Source organism: Primulina eburnea, chromosome 8 (assembly GCF_022965805.1).
Source record: "Primulina eburnea isolate SZY01 chromosome 8, ASM2296580v1, whole genome shotgun sequence".
Lineage (NCBI taxonomy): Eukaryota > Viridiplantae > Streptophyta > Magnoliopsida > Lamiales > Gesneriaceae > Primulina > Primulina eburnea.
Genome location: NC_133108.1, coordinates 15,948,165 through 15,956,106, shown reverse-complemented (window position 1 = coordinate 15,956,106; position 7,942 = coordinate 15,948,165).

The window sequence follows — 7,942 nt, the reverse complement described above, 5'->3', positions numbered from 1 at the left end:
ATATGCCTTCAGGTCTGAGCAATCTTTGAGGGAGATTGATTTTGAAATTCAGCGTAAAAGACAATAGCACAATAATAACAGTCAGCCAAACAAGAGGCAGAATTCAGGTCCATCTAGACCTCAAGGGCCTCAAAAGCCCCAGGGTCAAAACAGGAATCGAGGACAGCAGAGGCCACAAAATCAAGGAGCACCACCGCCTGCTGAGAGGCCACTATGCAAGGAATGTAACCGACCGCATGCGGGCAAGTGTGAATGGGGTTCCTACAAGTGTTTCTATTGCAAAGAGAGTGGGCACAAGGCTATTGATTGCCCAAAGAAGAAGGCACCTACAGCAGGACGAGTTTATGTTATGAATGCTGAAGAAGCTGAGGAGGAAGCAGACACTACTCTTATCACAGGTAACCTAGTCATTTAACATTTATATATTGCCTATTCTTGCATGAAATGTTAAATTGGTTACTAGAATTGATTTGGGAAGCAAGACTTGACTTAGTGGAACTTATGTTGCATGTTCTATTTAGATGGATTTAAGTTATAATTTTTATGCAATTTCCGATTTTAGAGGGTTGATTGTGCAAATTCGAAAACTTAAGGACTAGGATGTGAATTCCAAGAATTTTTAGGGACTAAATCGAAAGGTTGCGAAACTATTTGGGCCAAATTGCAATAATCCAAAATTGGGGGACTAGAATTCAAGAAAGTCGAAAATGTAAGGGCTAAAATACAATTTTCATGAAATGCTTAAGCTCAACATGCAATCTTCTTATGATTTTGGGAAATTAATGATAGTAAAATCCTTAAGCCTCAACTCGAAAAGATTTAAAAGACATCTTTCATCACAGGGAGGATCATCATTCTAGGTGTAGCTACCTATGCATTGCTAGATTCAGGAGTTACGCATTCCTTCATATCTGAAACCTTCGTCAAAAGACTGAATATTACTCCTCAATATATGGGTTTGGGTTTCAAAGTTTCGATTCCATCCGGTGAACAGATGCTCACGTCAAAAATTGTCAAGGGTCTGGAGCTTCGTTTATTCAAAGATGTAGTTCGGGCAGATCTCATTGTGCTCCCTATGCCCGAATTCGATATTATACTTGGGATGGATTGGTTATCAGTGAATGGAGCTTCGATTGATTTCAGGCAGCGATCAGTGTCTATCCGACCGCCTAGTGGTAAACCTTTTGTGTTTGAGGCAGCGAGGAACAAGCAAATGCCGCACATCATCTCTTGTCTTTGTGCGAGGAAGCTTATTAAGCGTGGATGCTCAGCTTATCTAGCATGCGTCACTACTGCTCACGAGCCTATCAGTCAGAAGCTAGAGGATGTGGACATTGTGAGAGATTTTCCTAGCGTCTTCCCCGAGGACGTTTCTGGCGTTCCGCCCGATCGTGAGGTGGAATTCTGTATTGATCTAGTGTCGGGCACGGTTCCTATATCAAAAGCACCCTATCGTCTAGCACCTGCAGAAATGAAAGAATTGAAAGATCAGATACAGGACTTGTTAGACAAGGGTTTCATTCGCCCTAGTTACTCTCCATGGGGCGCACCGGTATTGTTTGTGAAAAAGAAAGATGGTAGTATGCGTCTGTGCATCGATTATCGAGAGCTCAATAGGGTCACTATCAAAAACAAGTATCCACTGCCAAGAATCGAGGATTTATTTGACCAGCTGCAAGGAGCATCGATTTTCTCTAAGATTGATCTGCGTTCGGGATACCATCAGTTGAAAGTGAAAGAAGCAGATGTCCATAAGACAGCATTCAGAACTAGATATGGGCACTATGAGTTTATGATCATGCCATTCGGGTTGACCAATGCGCCAGCGATCTTCATGGATCTCATGAATCGCGTATTTCAGCCGTATCTGGATCAGTTTATTATTGTCTTCATCGACGACATATTGATCTATTCCAAGAGCAGAGAGGAGCATAGCCGCCATCTGAGAACCGCACTGCAAGTACTGTTAGACAGGAAGCTTTTTGCAAAATTCAGCAAGTGCGAGTTTTGGCTTGATAGAGTGGCATTTTTAGGCCACATCATTTCCAGCAGTGGAGTGGAAGTTGATCCGAGTAAGGTAGAGGCAGTGAAAGAGTGGCCAGTGCCGAAGAGTGTCACCGAGATCCGCAGTTTCTTGGGACTAGCTGGCTATTACCGCAAGTTTATTCAGGGGTTCTCATCTATAGCGGTACCCATGACCGCCTTGACAAAGAAGAATGCAAAGTTTTTATGGGGACCCGAGTGTCAAGACAGTTTTGACAAGTTGAAGCAAGCCTTGATATCCGCGCCAGTGTTATCTATGCTATCGGGGCAAGGGGAGTATGTTCTTTACACCGACGCTTCTAAGCTTGGTTTGAGTGCAGTTCTGATGCAAAACGACCGAGTTATTGCCTATGCATCGCGACAGTTGAAGATTCATGAAAAGAACTACCCTACGCATGATCTTGAGCTTGCAGCAGTAGTCTTCGCACTGAAAATTTGGAGACACTACCTTTATGGGGAGAAGTGCAAGATATTCACTGATCATAAGAGTTTGAAGTACGTCTTCACCCAAAAGGAGTTGAACATGAGACAGCGCAGATGGCTCGAGTTAGTGAAGGATTATGACTGTGAAATTAGCTACCATCCGGGAAAAGGTAATGTTGTGGCAGATGCGTTGAGTAGAAAAGCTGCAGTTATTACTCAATTATCTCTTCAGAGACCGTTGCAGTCCGAGATACAGCGGTTTGAGCTTACAGTCTATGCCAGGGGCGAGGCCCCTAATCATGCCACACTCTCAGTACAGTCGACTTTGAGGGATAGAATCCGATTGAGTCAGTCCACTGATGAACAGTTGCAAAAGTGGAGAGCTAGAGATGAGGCCAAGGGCCGGAACTTGTATTCAGTGGTGGATGGTTTAGTTCGCTATCGAGATCGTCTATGGGTCCCTAGCGACAATTCTTTGCGAGAGCTAATTATGAAGGAAGCCCATGACTCGCCATACTCCATTCATCCGGGAACTACGAAAATGTTCAAGGACTTGCAGTTGTTATATTGGTGGCCAGGGATGAAGAGGGATATCTTGAGGTTTGTATCCGAGTGTTTGACTTGTCAGCAAGTCAAGGCAGAGCATCAGCGACCGGCAGGGAAATTGAAGTCACTCCATATTCCCGAGTGGAAATGGGAAAACATCACTATGGACTTTGTAGTGGGACTGCCGAAGACGGTTAAGGGTTTGAATGCCATTTGGGTGATAGTTGATCGTCTTACGAAATCAGCTCATTTTCTGCCTATTAAGACGACATTCACCATGGTTCAGTTTACAGAGTTGTATATTCGAGAGGTAGTTCGCCTGCATGGGATTCCAGTTTCTATTGTTTCTGACAGGGATCCGAGATTCACGTCCTCTTTCTGGAAAAGTCTGCATGCAACGATGGGGACCAAGCTACTGTTCAGTACAGCGTTCCACCCTCAAACCGATGGTCAGTCGGAGAGAGTTATTCAGACTTTGGAGGACCTTCTGCGAGCTTGTGTTATCGATTTCCAAGGCAGTTGGGAACCGAGGTTACCTCTAGTGGAGTTCGCATACAATAACAGCTTCCAATCATCAATTGGGATGGCTCCTTTTTGAGGCACTCTATGGAAGGAGATGTAGATCTCCTATTCATTGGGACGAGGTTGGAGAAAGAAGGGTTCTTGGTCCGGATGTTATTGAGGAGACAGCGGAGTTGGTAGTCAAAATTCGTGAGAGGATGAAGACTGCACAAAGCCGACAGAAGAGTTATGCGGACAAAAGGCGAAGGGACTTAGAGTTTGCAGTGGGCGACCACGTATTCGTGAAAATAGCACCTATGAAGGGTGTTATGCGCTTTGGCAGGAAAGGCAAGCTTAGTCCAAGGTTTATAGGTCCGTTTGAGGTATTGGAGAGGATTGGGACACTAGCCTATAGAGTGGCGTTGCCACCAGCACTTTCAGGAGTTCACAACGTGTTCCATGTTTCTATGCTTCGAAAGTACATGTCTAACCCATCACATGTACTTAATTATGAGCCTCTTCAATTAACTCCTCATATGGCATACGAGGAAAGACCTGTCCAGATTTTAGCGCGGCAAGAGAGAAGACTGCGTAATAAAGTCATTCCAATGGTCAAGGTCAAGTGGCTGAATCACTCGGAAGAGGAAGCTACTTGGGAAACCGAGAGGGACTTGTTGAGTCGCTATCCAGAGTTGTTCGGTAAGTTATAATTTCGAGGACGAAATTTTATTTAAGGGGGGAGGAATTGTAAGGTCCAAATTTAAGGCGACGTAATCCAACTGCATGCAAATCTAGAAATTATGAAAAATGAGTAATTATTCTAATTGCTATTAAATTATGTGACATACATGCTTATTATGATTTTTATTGTCACTATTGCATGAAAATACATTTTTAAAAGTTTATTCAGGTGACGATCGAGGAACGGAGATCGGGGGCTGAAAAATGTGAAAAAGGTGTTAATTAAATAATTAATTTTAATTATTTAATTTAGGGGAGTTGTTTTCTTATTCTTTTGAAATCAAGAATTTTTTTAAAGTGATTTTATACGCCGGGACTAATTTTTATCGGTGTTGGAATTTTTTTAACAAAAACTCGATCTTTTAGAAGTCCGGCTATTTAATTCACTAATTAATTTTTTTTATGAAAACTTTTTAACTTTTATTTAAGTCTAGCTTGCACTAGTGGGCTTAATTAAATTTATCTAGCCTTAAGCCTTTTTATCATTTAGTTAGCATATTAAAGTGAGATTAACCTAAACCTAACACTCACTCTCACGCCTCACACATCAGACACGCCGCACAGAATTTAAAAAAAAAAAGAAGCGCAGCTCTTCCCTCGGCCAGCTTCACCTCTCGGCCGTGAGGAAATCACTTTTTTCTTCAAGGTTTTTAGCGGTTCTAGCCTCGGTTCTTCCCGTTCTTCGTCGTCGTCGGTATATCGTGCGTTTATTACGCAAAGGCATGCCAATATCTTCCTTTCTCTCTTCCAATACATCATATATCGATTATTGAATGCATGTGTAAAGAATATGAAGTTTTGTTACGGTTTGTACGTATTCGTGTTACGATTTAACGTTTTCATATGTTGTTTCATGATCTACATGTTCTAGGGGACTGCCATGACGTCGTGTAAAGTTTAAGTAAAGTTTTTAAGGAATATCGAAGCCACTATCAATCACCATACTCGGCAGAAGCCATCGCATAGCAGGAAAACTTTAGTGCAGGCTGCTGTCTTGGTGGGGAAGCGATCGGGTCTCACGTTTCAGGGTGGGGCTCGGGCGCAGCTTGGACCAGGACACCGCCAAGGGTCTTCGTGAGTCGGGGTGAGAGTCCTAGCCAGGCTAGGACTCGAACCAAGGACTCGGGAAGAGTCCTAGCGCTGCTAGGACTCCACCCGAGGGGCCCTGCACAGATGTGTGCAGGGTTCGCGCCCTCTCCAGGCACTGGGGGCTCGTGTTTGGGGCACGGGCTGATGCTAGGAAGGTTCTCTAGGGTCCTTAGTGAGTGTCCCTGTGTTGGGTTCGGTTGGAAGGGCATCGGCTGGTCACACACGATCACAATTTAAGAGACCACACCACATGCAACTCTCGGCCACTTTGTGCAGTGGGTTGGGCGGTCTCGTTTTTGGGGTTTTGTGTTTCCTCTTGGCAATTTTAGTGACCAGTAGGCTAAATGAACATGTTTGGCACCTTTTGGCTCGATATGGTTTGGGGGTAACTCGATAAAATTAGGAGATGGCTCGGGGTTGAAGTTCGAGGGTCAAATTGGGTTTTAAAAGTAAAGAGAATTGGAAAACAGTTCACGAGGGTCGGGTCGTGGTCCATAAAAGCTAAAATAATATAAAACGACTAAATTTAGAATTTAGGAATTTTATATTTAAGTTTGGTATTTTTTCGGGATTAAAACACCGTTAAAATAACTAATAAAAGATAAATTGAAAAGTCTAAGTTTTAAGCCAAATAAAATTACGAGAAAATTCTTATAAGCTTAAATATTTATTTGGGACATGTTAGAGTCATGAAATCAAGAAAATAGTCGATTTTGTAAAAAGTCGAGTCCAGGGGTAAAACGGTCTTTTTACACCAAAAATTAGTAACGGTCATGGCAGTGCCCTAAATGTAGTTTTTATGATATTATGTGCATTTTTAAATGCTTATGAATTGTTCATGATTTATTTATGATTTATTTTAAATGTCCATTAAATTTTATAATTAAAATTGACATTTAAAATACATGGTGCATGCTTGGTTTCAAAAGAAAATATATTCATGCATAATTTTATAAGGTGATGAAAACATGAAAATATTGATGAAAGTGAAGTAATTGTGACTATGAGGAATTCAGGAATTGAGGTTATGATCAAGATTAGGCCAAGGCTCAGTTGACGATTTTGTGTCGCTGATGTCCCCGCCGCCCAGTACTGTGGTTTCACGTAGATGGTACCATCGTTATGTCATGTCATGTCATGTCACGTCAGGAAAGTCACAATTAACGATCTGAATTCAATCAAGAAAATATAATATTACGATCATTAAAGGAATCATGTCATGTTATCACGTCATGTTATTATATCATGTTATCATGTCACGTTATGATCAAGGAAAAGGTAAGGGTTCAGGTCATGTCATGCATATCACGAAAATGTTATTTTAAGTACAAATAATTTCACTGCTCCATGTGATTTTATACCTGTTACTCGTTACAAAGATTTGGTGTGTTGAGTCTTTAGACTCACTAGGTGTGTTGGATGCAGGTGAGGTTGAGGGAGGCCTTGACGTATGAGATGACTGGACTGAAGGTGCACACAACCCGAGGACCAGCGCTTCTACTGTTTTTCCGCACTCATGATTATGATTATGATTTTACGTTAAAAGATTTTTAAAACCATTTATTTATGCTTTAGAGTGGTTTTGGAGAGGAAAATACGTTTCACGATTATTGCTTTCTAGGTTTGGTAACTCATGCGATTATTTTATTTTATGACGATTGCAATTGATTTTTAAATGCTAGCTAGCGAATGTTCTAGATCATGGACAAAAATATTTTATTAAAATATTTTTACAAGGACCGAAATTTAAAAAAAAAAAAAAATTCTAGTACATTTTAAACACAAGAACATGGGACGTTTTAATAAGATTGTCGAATTCAGTTTATCACTAAACTGATTCATCCTTCGAAATGTTGTGAAAATTGTCAATTGTTTATTCAACCCCCCTTCTAGAAACTTTATTACACTCAACCGATCCTAACAGTAGTTAAGGAAGACTTTCGAAGTTGGGCCTTGGTGGGATATTTTTACTCGCCAGCTCATATTTTAAATCGGTATGCAAATTTTAGCGAGTCGGGGGACTTTTCGAAAGTTCGGGCAATATTTTCAAAACTTACCTAAACAAAATATTTTTCGTGAGTGTTACTGGACTTATGGGGGTTATTTTATTACTTAATGGGCCCAAAATCATTTTAATCATTTTATTTATAATTAAGGGCCCATTAACACCTTATATCATGACTTAAACACCACAAAAAAAACCCTAAACCTACTTCATCACTCGGCCGCCCCACCCACCCTCCTCTCATTTCCAGCAGCCTTTTCGAAAAACTTCAGCAGCCACTTCGAAAATCCTCTAGGTTTTGCAAAGAAATCCTTCCCCATCTCTCCGGTGCACGTTCTACGCGAGTATCTCCAGGTTTTATAGTGCCCAAAATCTCGTTTTTCTCATCATTCACCTCACTATATGCTGATTTGTGTGTTTATGCACGAGATCGGATTTTGCATAACTTTGACATGAAATATGCCTACTCGTCTTATGTCGCACACGTTTTTGTTGTTCTTGTGTAAGGGGCTGCCGATTTGAGATGTGAGGGATCTTTACATTTCAAGAGTGAAGCTGTCAAAGTGCTGGAGTCGAGACTTGGTCGGCTTGGGT